Here is a 15,671-nt window from a genome sequence, read left to right on the forward strand (position 1 = left end):
AGATGGTCTTTCTTCTGCAGATGTTACTCCCCCCCCCACTGCGGGGGCGCTCGACCCACCTGCGCAGGGCCGGCGTCCGCACCCGGCGCACCTGGGCAAGTGCCGGGACCCTGAGCAGGCAAAGGGGCCCACTGGCGGTCGCGCACCCCGCAGGGCTATGTGCGGGAGGAGAGCGGTGTCAGCGCTCGCCCTTTTCCTCCGCTTGCTCAGGGCCCCGGCAGCCGGATACTTACCTCTCCCCGTGCCTTCGCAGATCCGCTGTCTTCCTGCTCTGCGCTCCCTGTGCATCTCAGGTCAGAGGGTGCGGTGACGTCTTTCCACCGCGCCCTCCCCTGAGCCGTCACAGGCAGCGCAGAGCGGGAAGATACCGGCGACACTGGAGCCCGGACCCGAGCAGCTGCAGCAGGTATTTAGGAGGGAGGTGAGTATTGGATTTTTTTTTTAATGTATGGAGGCATGGGGCATAATATGGGTGGATGACATCCTGCATGGGGCATAATATGGGGGGGTGACATCCTGCATGGGACATTATAAAGGGGGGGTGTGACATCCTGCATGGGGCATTATAAAGAGAGGGGGAGGGGCCGGGGGGGTGACATCCTGCATGGGGCATTATAAAGAGAGGGGGGGTGACATCCTGCATGGGGCATTATAAAGAGAGGGGGGGTGGCATCCTGCATGGGGCATTATAAAGAGAGGGGGGGTGACATCCTGCATGGGGCATTATAAAGAGAGGGGGGTGACACCCTGCATGGGGCATTATAAAGAGAGGGGGGTGACATCCTGCATGGGGCATTATAAAGAGAGGGGGGGTGACATCCTGCATGGGGCATTATAAAGAGAGGGGGGGTGACATCCTGCATGGGGCATTATAAAGAGGGGGGGGTGACATCCTGCATGGGGCATTATAAGGGGGGACAGCCTGTATGGGGCATTATGTGCGGGGTAACAGCCTGCATGGAGCATTATATAGGGGCCAGTATCCTGTATGGAACGTTATAAGGGGACCAGTATCCTGTATGGAGGGTTATATGGGGGCCAGTATCCTGTATGGAGCTTTATAAGGGGACCAGTATCCTGTATGGAGCGTTATATGGGGGCCAGTATTCTGTATGGAGCCTTATATGGGGGCCAGTATTCCGTATGGAGCCTTATATGGAGGCCAGTATTCCGTATGGAGCCTTATATGGGGGCCAGTATTCCGTATGGAGCCTTATATGGGGGCCAGTATTCCGTATGGAGCCTTATATGGGGGCCAGTATTCCGTATGGAGCCTTATATGGGGGCCAGTATTCCGTATGGAGCCTTATATGGGGGCCAGTATTCCGTATGGAGCCTTATATGGGGGCCAGTATTCCGTATGGAGCCTTATATGGGGGTCAGTATTCCGTATGGAGCCTTATATGGGGGCCAGTATTCCGTATGGGGCCTTATATGGGGGCCAGTATTCCGTATGGAGCCTTATATGGGGGCCAGTATTCCGTATGGGGCCTTATATGGGGGCCAGTATTCCGTATGGAGCCTTATATGGGGGCCAGTATTCCGTATGGAGCCTTATATGGGGGCCAGTATTCCGCATGGAGCCTTATATGGGGCCAGTATTCCGTATGGGGCCTTATATGGGGGCCAGTATTCCGTATGGGGCCTTATATGGGGTCAGTATTCCATGTGGGGCCTTATATGGGGGCCAGTATTCCGTATGGAGCCTTATATGGGGGCCAGTATTCCGTATGGAGCCTTATATGGGGGCCAGTATTCCGTATGGAGCCTTATATGGGGGTCAGTATTCCGTATGGAGCCTTATATGGGGGCCAGTATTCCGTATGGGGCCTTATATGGGGGCCAGTATTCCGTATGGGGCCTTATATGGGGGCCAGTATTCTGTATGGGGCCTTATATGGGGGCCAGTATTCCGTATGGGGCGTTATATGGGGGCCAGTATTCTGTGTGGAGCGATTCACCGGTTTCTGAGCTATTGTGGAATTTACAATAGATATCGCTCATGTAATGTAAGAAGTGAAATCTTTGCATTGTACTATATATATATATTTCTCTGCGGTATCTGTGCATCATGAATCGTGGTATGTATTAAAGGGGCCCACTGAGACTCTTTCGCCCGGGGCCCAGAAAAACCTGGAGCCGGCCCTGCACCAGCGGACAGGCACCAGTATTGGGAGAGGGGGGCTGGCCGTCAGGGTCCACCGCGGCGCTGGCACAAACCCGGCGACACGGAGGTCGCACGGGCAGGAACGGACTGGCCGTGTCGGCTTCGCACTCCAGCGTAGTCCCTGTGCCCGCTCGCGCCCGTAACCTCAAAGGGATGCGCAAGCGGCTTTTCTTCCCAGGGCTGTTCCCCGCCCAGCAGGAACGTGGGGGAGCTCAGGTCGGCCTTCCACTGTACTCCCTTACCTCCCTCGCCCTCTTTCCTTCTTCCGTTCTCCATCTAACCCCTCAGCTCTGTAGTGTCCGCTCTCCGTCCAGCGCTCTCCTTCTCACAGGTAGACTACCGCGTGTATTCACACTGTGGTGAATCTTTTGGGCCCAGGCATAAGAAGTTGTCGTGGTAATGGATAATATGTGCCCCCTTCGAAACGTCCATTACAACCCATTCGAGGAAGCAACTAAACGCCTCAAATAGTGAGCAGGATCTGGAGCACCCCATGGGCAAACAGCGATCTATATTGTATGCTCCTTCCCAGAAGCAGCCCAATAGCTGGACACTATTCGGAGGCACAGATAGTAAGTAACCGGAACGCCGCATCAATGTCTGTTTTGGCCATTAGGGTGACCCTTCCCAACTTCTTGATCCGCCTGATTGCCTTGTCAAAGGATGTACAGTATATACTATTGTACTTGGTTCCGCGTCGATGTTGTCGTTTAATGACCTGCCCCTTGGATATGACAAATGGTGGATTAGTCCGAATGTATTGGGTTCCGTTTTTGGCCCAACTCACAACGGGGATACCACTACGTCTTGTAAGGAAAGTGTTCTGAATGGAACCGCCATTCTACCTAAAGATATTTCTTTTTTTAACTTTCTTGCCACGACGTCTGGGTGTTGGTAGGCTGATTTTAGATTTTTACTCCAGCCTTTCTTGATTTTAGAAGTGCATGACATGCCTATATCTGTGTCTCCCCCTCCTTTTACTCCTCCACCTCTTTTCTTTTCGCATGACTATATGTACTTGTCACTTTTCCATGTGTTAGTTGTGTCTTCTGAGCAGTTTTTCAGCTTTTGGACACCTTTGAAGTGTTTTCTATGTGTTTTCTATGTGTTTCTATGTGTTTTTGTTTGCCTGCCATTGGTTTTAACGGTGTTCGAAGGTGTTCGACGAACAGTTCGACGAACAGTTCGGCGAACATACGGGTGTTCGATGAACCGAACCGAACTCGAACACTACGGGGGTGGCTCAACACTACTGGAGAGTCACCATTACTTCCAGTACCAGTGTTCTCCAGAGCTGTGAAAAATTATACACCTGACTTAGGATGGCAAAATCAATAGTTTGGTACTGTCACGATTCCACCACTCAAAATATCCTAGGGATGCAGTGAGCGACAGCTCAGCTGCTCTATACCTGACTTGCAACTTTTCAGAGAACTGGAGAACACTAGTACCAGAATTGGCCGTGACTCTCTGGCGCCTGCGCACAAGAAAATTGAAGTCACTGCCTTGAGAAGGGTGGAATAGTGCACAGGAGAGACGGCAGGCAGAATGTGCAGGTGTGAGAAGGAGATGTGTGGACATTGCTGCGGTATCAGCCTCTGGCCACAAGAGGTCTCCGTTGCCTCTAAAAGTGACTATATGGTGAACTTGATGGTGTGTGAGTCTGCAAAAACAAGTAGGGAAGAGAGGAAGGACAGTGTGGTGCTGCATCCTTAGAGCTCGGTGTGTACAGTGTGCTGGGAGCGTAACAGACCTTTGAGTGAAGGTGAAGCCTTGCCTGTGACTCTGGCCAAAGAGAAAGAATCACCTTGGGGACGACGACTACGGTTGGATGCAGAGTTGGATTCCCCCCAGGGCATCTGAGTGACGTGAAGGGCCTTCTGCTAGTCTGACAGACTGAAATCTGCCTTCCTGCGACAAGGCCAGGCTCTTTCCTCAGTCTCCCAGCTAAGTGCCCAATCAGACGATCAGATAGCTTCTTCAGAGAACAGTTAACAGCCGGTAAGTCCTGAGCTCATACATCACCACAGGGAGCCCGGTGAATGCATACATGCAAATAGCAGGAAGAGTTTGGCGCCAAACACAGGTTCTCAATTAAAGACATTAGTTGTAGGCAGTAGTGATGGACGAGCACTAAAATGCTTGGGTGCTCGATGCTCGGGTCAAGCACATTGGAATACTCGAGTGCTCGACCCGAGCAACAAGCCCAATGTAAGTCTATGGGACACTCAAGCATTTTTCAGGCGGCTCCCCCCGGCGGTCTGCAGAGGGCCTAAAAATTGCCCAAATCGAAGGGAACTTGCTAAAATGACATGGGAACAGTATGGGGAAGGCCCCTGGAAGCATTTCTGACTCCCAGGTCACTTCTGTCAACAACATTGTTAGGGGTATTACGCCACTTTTACGGACTCACAATAAAACATACAAAAATGAAACCAAAATGGATTTTCCTGGGAAATATGTTAAGGAACATCCTTTCCAGGGTAATGACTTGTATATAAAGCAAAATAAATAACCAAAAACAAAAATGCTCCTCCACACCTTGGGCTATGTTCACACGTAGCGTTTTTGATGCATTTTTTCACTTTTGCATTGCTTTCAACCGTGACAAATGCATTCACCAGGAAATGTAATTTTAACATTTTACAACCTTATCTGGCAATGTGGTGTGTGAGATATCATCAGACACATCATGTTTAATTTATGAAGGAAGGACGCTGAAAGTCACAAAGCCTATTTTTATAGGGCCATCAGGCGGCCTTTACTATTCTTAAAGGGCCAGCAGTCGGCCCTCACTATTCTTAGAGAGCCATCAGCCGGCTATGTTTTATTGTTCCCATGACAAAAGAGTGACTGTTATTGCGTATGCAGTGAGTGACAGGGCTGCCCAAAATTTGGACGCGCCCCAATACCACTTTGATAATTTGGATGCACCCCAATACCGCTTTGAAGAGACAAAAAGGAGGGCCTCCTGAAAACAATGTTCCCATTATTAGGAAGTAGGTTTCCCATTGTGTTTGCCTATCCAGTGAATGCAAGGGTTGCCAAAAATTTGGAGGCACTCAAATGCCCCTTGGAAGAGACGTGGAGGTCAGAGGGCCTCCAGAAAACAATGTTCCCATTATTAGGAAGTGGGTCTCCCATTATGTTTGCCTATGCAGTGAATGCAAAGGTTGCCAAAAGTTTGGAGGCATTCCAATGCCCCTTGGAAGAGACGTGGAGGTCAGAGGGCCTCCTGAATTTTTTTTTTCCCATTATTAGGAAGTGGGTCTCCCATTGTGTTTGCCTATGCAGTGAATGCAAGGGTTGCCAAAAATTGGGAGGCACTCCAATGCCCCTTGGAAGAGACGTAGAGGAGGGCCTCCTAAAAAAAAGTCCCCATTAATAGGAAGTGGGTCTCCCATTATATTTGCCTCTGCAGTGAATGCAAGGGTTGCCAAAAATTTGAAGGCACTGCAATGCCCCTTGGAAGAGACGTGGAGGAGGGCCTCCTGAAAAAAAATGTTCCCATTATTAGGAAGTGGGTCTCCCATTGTGTTTGCCTATGCAGTGAATGCAAGGGCTGTCAAAAATTGGGAGGCACTCCAATGACCCTTGGAAGAGACGTGGAGGAGAGCCTCATAAAAAAATGTTCCCATTAGAAAGGAGCAGGTCTCCTATACTTGTAATGCCCATGTACTAAGTGTATGGGCTGACAAACATTTACCCCTGGGGGGGTAAACATGAACTTACTGTATAAATTTTTTTTTTTCCGGGTGTCATAAACACCCTTTAAAAAAATTCTGTGGGTGTTGCCTCACGGACCACGGTCACCCTGGTGATATGATGGTGGAGGATGAGGATGAGGAGAACGAAGAGGAGAAGCGCAAATAGCCAAAATCAGGAAGCGTATACCTATGTCTGTATGTGAAGAGGTGCATGGGAATACACCTCCCAAAAAAAGACACTGGATTTGAATTTATGTTGCGCTGCTATCATTCGGTGGTGTTGAGAAGTCTGGCCCAATCCAGCCCTTGTTCATTTTAATAAGAGTCAGCCTGTCAGCATTTTCAGTTGACAGGCGGATGCACTTATCAGGTATAATTCCACCAGCAGCACTAAAAACCCGCTCTGATAAAACGCTGGCGGCAGGGCAGGCCAGGACCTCCAAGGCGTAAAGAGCCAGTTCATTCCACGTATCCAGCTTGGATTCCCAATAATTATAAGGCACAGAGGAATCACGGAGGACGTTGGTACGGTCGGCAAGGTACAAAATGGTTCCCTAACAAAGTGTCTGCTAGTATCCTCTGTCCTTGGCCCGCTTTATTCTGAGAGAGACCTCCCTGGTACACGGTTTCCACACGAGCAAGATTTCTGGCCACGCAACAGAGGTCAATGGCTAGCAGGGAAACGGGGGTAGGAGAAATGTAGTATAATGAGAGAGGAGGCAGTCTTATCTTCCTGGCAGCAAACACCCTATAGCCTGGAAGAGCAAAATGAAAAAATATGATTTTTAATGAACAAGGCATCATCAAGGACAAGTATGACTAGTTTCAGCTTTATACAACTTATAAGCCCATATTATTAACTAAAAACGCTCAAATGGGGTGACAGATACCCTTTAAGGCTGATTAATGGTTTGCAGCTTGTCTTGAACACTCTGTATTTATTCTCATGAAGTCTTCTCTTTATGGTAGACTTAGATACTGAAACACCTACTTCCTAGAGAGAGCTCTTCATTTGGGTGGATGTTGTGAAGGGGTTTTTCTTAACCATGGAAAGGATTTTGCGATCATTCACCATTGTTGTCTTCCATGGCTGTCCAGGCCTTTTTAAGCTCCCAAGCTCATCAGTGGGTTCTTTTGTTTTGAAGAATTTTCCTGTGACACTGAATCACTACTCACAGGCAAGCCATGAGACAAGGTAGTCAAGGAGTCCAAGGTCAAATACCAGGAGAGCATGTCAAAGGCAAAACGCTAAGGCAAAAGAATAGTTAGAAGGCAAGGACTGAGGTCAGGCAGCAAAGGTCAGAGTACATCAACGCAAAGGGGCAATATAAAAGAATGGTCAAAAGGCAAAGTCCGAGGTCAGGCAACAAAGATCAGAATATCAGAACTCAAAGCACAAGGCAAACACACAATCGAGCAAAACTATGACTGCCAATGGTCTGACCATTGTAAGCCAGCTAAATAGCCAGGTAATCACCCTGAATGGGTGACACCTGGAGGAAACCCAACCGGCCTGACCAGATTGGGCAGCTAGGCTGTCACTCAAAATACTGACAGCCTAGCTTGCCTCTGCCACTGATTGGGCAGCTGAGATGTCACTGAGATACCACATTTTGTGGTAAAAATGTAATTATTTTTTCTGCCCAATGGTGTAAGGTTCTGTGACATACCAGTGGTGTCAATGTGATCACTAGTGTTGAGCCACCCCCATAGTGTTCGAGTTCGGTTCGTCGAACACCCGTATGTTTGCCGAACTGTTCGTCGAACACCGTCAAACACCGTTAAAACCAATGGCAGGCAAACAAAAACACATAGAAACACATAGAAAACACTTCAAAGGTGTCCAAAAGCTGACAAACTGCTCAGAAGACACAACTAACACATGGAAAAGTGACAAGTACAAATAGTCAAGCAAAAAGAAAAGAGGTGGAGGAGTAAAAGGAGGGGGAGACACAGAAATAGGCATGTCATGCCCTTCTAAAACCAAAAAAGTGTGAAGCCGACATGGCCAGTCCGTTCCTGCCCGTGCGACCTCCGTGTCGCCAGGTTTGTGCCAGAGCTGCGGTGGACCCTGAGGGCCAGCCCCCCTCTCTCAATACTGGTGCCTGTCCGCTGGTGGGTGGAGCCCCCCGCGGTGGGGGGGGAGTAACATCTGCAAAAGAAAGACCATCTTCCAGCCAAACTAAGATGTCGACTTCTTTTCGTGGACAATGTGATACGATCCCTTTCTTACGGACACGCCCATCGCTACAAATTCCAGATGAGGCACAAAAACAGCAGGTGCTTCAACTGATATCAAGTGCTCCTTCAAGTGGGCTCTCCTCCACCTCAACTTCAACATCATAAATACTCCAGTCCTCAGAGGTGTCACCCCAATCGCACTTGCTTCCTCACAGCTCCCAAGTCTCCAGCTGCCCGTCTGAGTATGGGGTAACACAGATGGTTGAGTCTGCACAGCTGTTTACTCATACTATAGCCTGGGAAACGGAGGTCTGCTCCAGAGCTTCTGTTAATCCAGACGAGGAAATGATCTGCACTGATGCCCAGAATCTTTATGAGTCTGATCCAGGACCAGATGAAGAAGCTTCTGAGCATAATGTAGACCCTCAGTCCCAAACTGTAACTCCTGTTGGTGGAGACAATGATGAAGACGATGATGAGACTCAAATACCTGATTGGAGCGACAACTTGACTTTTCGGTCAGGGCAGGAAGAGGTTGGCTCTGAGGACGACGGGTGTGAGAACACACAGGGTGATGATGACGAGGTTGGAGATCCCACTTACTGTCAACCCACAGTCAGCCAGTCGATGAGGTCAGCAGAGGAGGTGGAGGAGGATGTGACTAGCCCAGGGGATGGGGATGACTCGGTACCCGGGCCTTTGCCTGGCCTTTGGGATGTCGCGGTGGTCGGCTCCCGGGCCCGTACCCTGGGGTCAGTCTTTAAAAGGGTGGATAATTGTTAATTTTATAAGAGTTCGTGACACCACCTGTGGTATCTGGTGAGAAACACCAGCGTTGCAGTAGTCCACTGAGGCCGGTGATAAGGCAGCTCGATGCTATAGCTCCCCACAGGTGGAGCTAGGACTCAGAAAAGCGTATGCAGGGGGAATGCAGGACAGACGAGACCCAGCTGGGTCAGAGCAAGAACAGGAATGGACATGGTAGTCACTTCAGTACCTTTTACTGGTGGAAATTCAGGCACATCCTGGAGCACTGTAGGGTGAAGGGTGCATATCAGGATCCTCTCCAATGAGTGGGTGTAGGGCCTCCTGTTTCTTGCCTCTGCGTAGTAAGTTTCTGACCTGCCTGGAGCTAGGCCTAACTTTGTCTCTGTCCTAAGCTGGCTGACCTTGTGGTAGGGCCTTGTCTTGGAGTTCACGCTCCCAGTATGCGGGGCCTAAGCGTCTCCTGGCTCTGCTACGTATCAGCACCTTAGCGATCCTGGGACTTGTAGTTCTCCAGGGATTCCGGTTATGCCTTACTGGGTCATAGAGATCCCGGAAAGCTCGGATCCGGTGTCCGGTAAATGCTTCGGGGTGAGCTGGTTAAGCTCCTCTGCCCCCTATGTACTAACTCTCCACTTGCCTTCGGCCTACTCGGGCCCTCACTAGGCTATACACACTAACGACAGGTTGCCGCGCTTCACCGATCTTATGGCGCCGGCACACCTTAAGCTCTAGCTGGGCTTCCTGAATCTAGCTAACAGGAGCCTCGTGCTCCACTGCTGAACTATTAACTGAGTTCTCTAAACTAGACTGAGCTCCACCTCAGACTGACCTCTCTTAGGCTTCTCTACTGCAGGAACTCTTCAGAGGAACTGAACTGCCTAGCTCCACCTTCCCTATTTATATCCCTAACGGGCTCCCTCTGCTGGTCTGAGGTGGAAGGTGGAGATGTGTGAATGTTTATGGGGGCCTCTTGTGGAGGATTCCATCAATGCACTCTTCTAGGATCTGTGATACCAAGCGCAGCTGGGCGTCACAGATGCTATTGACGACGAGGTTAGGTTGCACCTTCCTGGACACAGACGGAGTACTGGAAGCACGTCAACAACTGCATCCTCAACCACAACTCTGCCTCTGACCACAAGTCGTAGTGGCTCTTCAGGTCGCATGGGCTCTAAGCCTTGCATAGCCTGGGTATTTTTTCAGATCGATAAGGATGACCCAACTCGTGTTATCTGTAATATTTGTCACGAAAAGCTAAGTAGAGGCCAAAAAATCCATAGTTTGAGTACTTCATGCTTGAACCGTCACATGGATATGAAGCATAAGTTGCAGTGGGAAGCTCACTGTGCTACAATGTGGCCTAGCGGGCCGTGCCAACAACTGTCTGCCCCATCTTGTGCATCCACGGCCGCTTCATCCTCTGTGACTGGGGGGACAGCAGTCACACATGTTTTTGGACGCAGACCTGCCACCTCTTTACCCGCAACAGCCAGTGTGATTGGCAGGTCATCATTTCATTTGGAAGTGGAAACACCAGCTGGTGTTGAGCGCTCTCCGACATCGAGAGCACCACCTTTGGATCAAGGCAACCTAACTTTTCTGCCTGCATCTTCCTCACAGACCGGCAAGTTTGCCGGGGACACCCTACTCAACGCCGTCTAAGCACAACAGCCAGCCCTCGGTCCCTCAGATGTGGACAAGTAGAAGACCTCTTCCTCCTAGCCATGACAAAGCTAAGAGGTTGAATTTCACCATCTGCAAGCTGTTGGCTACAGAAATGCTGCCTTTCCGCCTGGTGGACACAGAGGATTTTCGAGACCTTATGTCCGTCGCAGTGCCCCAGTACCAGATGCCCAGTCGGCACTACTTCTCAAAGAAAGGTGTGCCTGTGCTCCACCAGCATGTCGCACACAACATCACCGCTTCTTTGAGAAACTCTGTGTGTGACAGGGTGCTTTTCACCACAGACACTTGGGCGAGTAGGCATGGACAGGGGCGTTACATGTCGCTGACTGGGCACTGGGTAACTATGGTGACAGCAGGACAAGGGGCTGCTGTCCAAGTCTTGCCGTCCCCACGAGTTGTACATCAATCCTCTTTATCTAGAAGTTCCTCCACTGCTTCTGCCTCCTCTCGGTCCTCCACCTGCACCCAAAGCCTGTCTGGTAATGCCACCTGCTTTCTAACTGCGCAGAAGGAATCCTGCACACCTCCTTACTATGCTGGCAGCAGGGCTCAACGGCATCAGGCGGTGTTTAATTTGAAATGTCTGGGAAATGTGAGTCACACAGCTGAGAAGTTGTGGTCTGCTCTGGAAACCAAGTTTCATGAATGGTTGTCTCCACTGGACCTGCAACCAGGGAAGGCCGTGTGCGACAATGCTGCAAACCTGGGTGCGGGCCTTCGCCGGGGCAATGTCACACACTTCCGCCGTTCGCATCCCCCAGCTCAACGACTTACATCTCTACTGCAGTCATTGGGCCTGCCAGTTAACCGGCTGAAATGTGATGTGCCGACACGGTGGAATTCAACTCTGCACATGTTGCAGCGACTGTGGCAGCACCGACAAGCCCTGGTGCAATACGTTCTGACGTATAGCCTGGGCCAACGACATCCAGAGGTGGGGCAAATCACGCTGCAGGAGTGGTCTCAGATCAGGGACCCATGAAGTTGACGCGCCCCCTGGGCCATGGGGTGCCCAGGGCCGGGCCGGTAGACGCTGGGGGTTGTAGTCACTGTGGCGGTGACCCGGTCCGTGACCCAGGGCGGTCAATCCAAGGGTAATTTGTATATATGGGTTTTATAATGTCCGACTACGCCACCTGTGGAGTGCGGCCAAAGGGGCCGCCGCTGTGGAACAGTCCTCTGAAGCTGGTGGTTTTGCAGCAATGGTATTATTACTCCCCACAGGAAGAGTGTAGCTACAGGGCAGTGTGGGTGGATGATGGTGGTTGTAGTGCAGGGAGTCAGTAATGAACACAGAGTCCGTGTGATGCAGTCCCAAGATCTTTACTCACAGTTGTTGCAGTCCAGATTACAGGTACCAGAGCAATCTCCCCCGTTGTGCTGTGCGTACTCAGTGAGGGGCTCAGTCCATCCCCAGATAGCTCCGGAGTACTTAGCAGGACCCCCTTCTGTGTGTCCTTTCTCTAGCCTTCTCCCTGCACCTCACACCCAGTGACACTTCTATCCGGTATCCTCGGGTCTTGGCGGGCGACGTGTGTTCCGTCCCCTGGGTCCTATGTGGCTACCTTCTTAGTGAAACTGGTGTGGACTTTGGCCTGCAGTACATGAAATGCTGCAGCCTCCGGTTTCTAGTTGAGCCTTGCTGTTTCTCCGCTAGTTGAGGGACCGATTCCCATTATCTGGCCTGACCCCTCTACCTACTGGTAGCAGCGGGCGTACGGGAGGCCTTCTGCACAGCCCGTACCCCTAGGGTCCCTTTGGTTCTTGGAGCTTTCCTGCTCCCACTCCTCTCTTCTCTCCTTCAGTCCTGGGGCTCCCAGGCTAGGCCCGCCTCCGGAGCAGAGCTCATGCAGAGCCTCTGCTCCTGTCACTACTCCTTCTCTGACTGGCTTGCTCTTTCTAAGATGGCTTCCTATTTATACTCTCCCTGTCATGTGCTCCCCTAAGCTGCTTTCTCCACCCACACCCACTACATAGGACCCTCCCACCAGCTAGGGACCTGGGACTGTGCTCTCCCTTAGGAGCAATCTCGCCCTACCCCCACTGCGGGTATGTGTTGGATGCAGGTGTTAGCGTCCCGAGCCATACTCCTTCCTTACCTGGGGATGAGATACCACACCCCTGGGTGAGATGCAGTACCTCTGTGGCGACTGAACCCTTAGGGGCGCCACATACCCTTCTGCACAGTTTTGAAATGGCGACAAAGATGTTTAGTGCTGACGACGATGCCATTATCAGCATGACTATTCTTGTGATTTACATGCTGGAGCACACATTAAACAGAATTCAGAGTCAGGTGGTGGGACAAGAGGAGGTGGAGGAAGTAGAGGAGGAGTCATATGCGGAAGGGATAACATCTCCAAGGTCCAGACGGTCGGCAGCACCAAGGCGGCAGGCATGGGAGGGTGGGGGAGAGGGATTAACCAGGGCGCATGGTAGCCGCCAAACTGTTGTGGAAGGTGCAGGAGCCGAGGAAGAAGTGGAGGACGAACTGGCGATGGGCATGTAAGACTCATAAGATGAGGGAGACCTTGATCACATTTCTGTTGTGCGAGGTTGGGGGGAGAGGGCAGAGGAAGGAAGCATGATACTTACCTCGCTACCAACACAACAAGGACTTGGTCCTCCTGGATGCGCAAGACACATGAGTGCCTTCTTGCTGCACTACCTGCAACATGACCCTCGGATTGTCAGAATTCGAAGTAATCCCGACTACTGGGTTGCCACACTCTTAGATCCCCGGTACAAAAGTAAATTTGCCAAAATAATTCCTGCCATAGAAACGGATTCACGCATGCAGGAGTATCAGCAGAGGCTGTTGCAGAATCTTACATGTGCTTTTCCACAAAACACCAGTGGTGCACGTAGTGAATCTCACAGTTCTAACTTGCAAACCGTGGGACTGTCGAGTCTTCATCACTCAAACCGTAACAGTAACACAGTATCTGCTGGTAACAGCAATTTTGTGGAATCGTTTCACCACTTTTTTAGACCATCCTTTGCAAGGCCACAGGAGACAAGAAGTCTGACACATAGTCAACGCCTAGAGAGGATGGTACAGGAGTATCTCCAAGTGAACATCGAAGCTATGACTGTGTCACTGGACCCTTGCTCATTTTGGGCTTCCAATCTGGAAAAATGGCCGGAGCTCGCCACTCACGCCTTGGAGATCTTGTCATGCCCTGCAGCCAGCGTTCCCTCTGAACGTGTTTTTTTTTACTGCAAAAAATGCGAAAAGCAGGATAATAGAGATTTTTTACCGTGGAACAGCAAACCCACAGTTATAATTTACTGGTGTATACCAGACTTTTTTAAATGTATATATTTGTGACTGAACAGTGAGCGACACACTCAAACTGTTTTTTTTAAGATACAAAAGGCCCAAAACTGGATACTACAGAGATTTGACCCGTGGAACTGCAAAACCACACTTGGATTTGTCGGGCCTACAACAGACTATTTTCAACAGATATATTTTTGTGTCTGGACAATCAGGGAGACGCGATTACATTTTTTTTTAATGCGAAAAGCAGGATAATAGAGATTTTTTACCGTGGAACAGCAAACCCACAGTTATAATTTACTGGTATATACCAGACTTTTTTAAATGTATATATTTGCGGCTGAACAGTGAGCGACACACTGAAACTGTTTTTTTTAGATACAAAAGGCCCAAAACTGGATAATACAGAGATTTGACCCATGGAACTGCAAAACCACACTTCTGTTTCTGTGGCCTATACCAGACTCTTTTCAACAGATATATTTGTGTCTGTGAGACACACTTTTTTTTTGGGGGGGCGGGGGACACCAATAGGTTAATAAGACAGGATATAGATGAAAAAAAAGGATTTTTACTGGCTCCCCAGGACCTGGAGCTAAGTCCAGCAATTTCTGAAACAGGAGCACACAGGACTGTAATGCAGCATTTGCTCGTATAACCACTGCGTCTCCTATACAGCCTGCCTGCCTGATATCAGGGATGGATATTAGTCCTTAGAAGGACTGTTTGTTTGTTCTGGCAGCCTTTACAGACCCTACACTAACTATTTTGCAGGAAAAATCTCTCCCTAGCTCAGCAGCGCTGTCCCTACACTGTCTAATCCGGAGCGACTGTGTCCAAGATGGCGGCGCCCGGTTTTAAATACTCGAGGTGACGCTGTGCGGCCAGCCAATCACTGTAATGCCCACAAACAACATGGCTGCGGCATTACAATGACTGGCTGGCAATCCCTGCATGTTCATTGGCTCTGTAAAGAGCGCCAAACATGCAGGGCGGAGACCCGAGCTCCCGCCCGAGTAACCTGGAAATGCTCGGTGCTCGCCGAACATCCCGAGTAGTGAGATGCTCGGGCGAGTACCGAGCAGTGTTGAGCATGCTCGCTCAACACTAGTGAACATCCATATACTATTGCAAACTATATCTTCCGAATAAATATAAAATACATTAGAAAAATTCACAATTAGCAATTACATGAATGACTCAATCTTGTCTATGGAAATAAATTATTTTATCCCTCATTGCTGGGCCCTTGTAATAAACATAGTCCCAGCCAAAATAGTTATGGAATACCTGCTCATTGTAGTAAGCTATATATACTGCTAGAATCAGTATATGTCGGTTTGGCAAAGGTGACGCCATGTTTTCTCTTTTCCAAAAAAATAGGTCTGATTATGCTAATTGAAATCTGATCAGACTCTGACTCAGTGTGTGATCCAATTATCTCAGAGGAGAAGAAGATAGAAAAAAAGTTTCTCTCTCTTCTTCATTCTGTCAGTCCTTGAAAATTGGACTGCACTCAGATATCATCCGAGTGCAGTCTGAATTTTTCTACGGACTCATTGACTTGCATGGCCAAGTGCGACTTAAATATCGAATGAAAATCATGCATGCTGCAATTTTTTTCCTTGGACAGACACTGTTCGAGGCAGAAATTGGATATGAGCATGGCCCCATAGAATAACTTTGGGCCGAGTGCGATCCAATGTTTTATCAGATCGCACGCGGACTGAAAATACAGTCGTCTGCACGAGCCCTAATACATACTTCTGTAGCTGGAATATTCCCCAAAAAATACATACCGGTAAGAACCAGGTTTATCCCTCAATGAAAATGAGACATAGTGTATGTCAATCCAGCATAATATATACAAATGTTTATG

The sequence above is a fragment of the Phyllobates terribilis genome, unplaced genomic scaffold (genome assembly GCF_046119375.1).
Source record: "Phyllobates terribilis strain yellow unplaced genomic scaffold, ASM4611937v1 Scaffold_2__4_contigs__length_985480577, whole genome shotgun sequence".
In the NCBI taxonomy this organism is placed as follows: Eukaryota; Metazoa; Chordata; class Amphibia; order Anura; family Dendrobatidae; genus Phyllobates; species Phyllobates terribilis.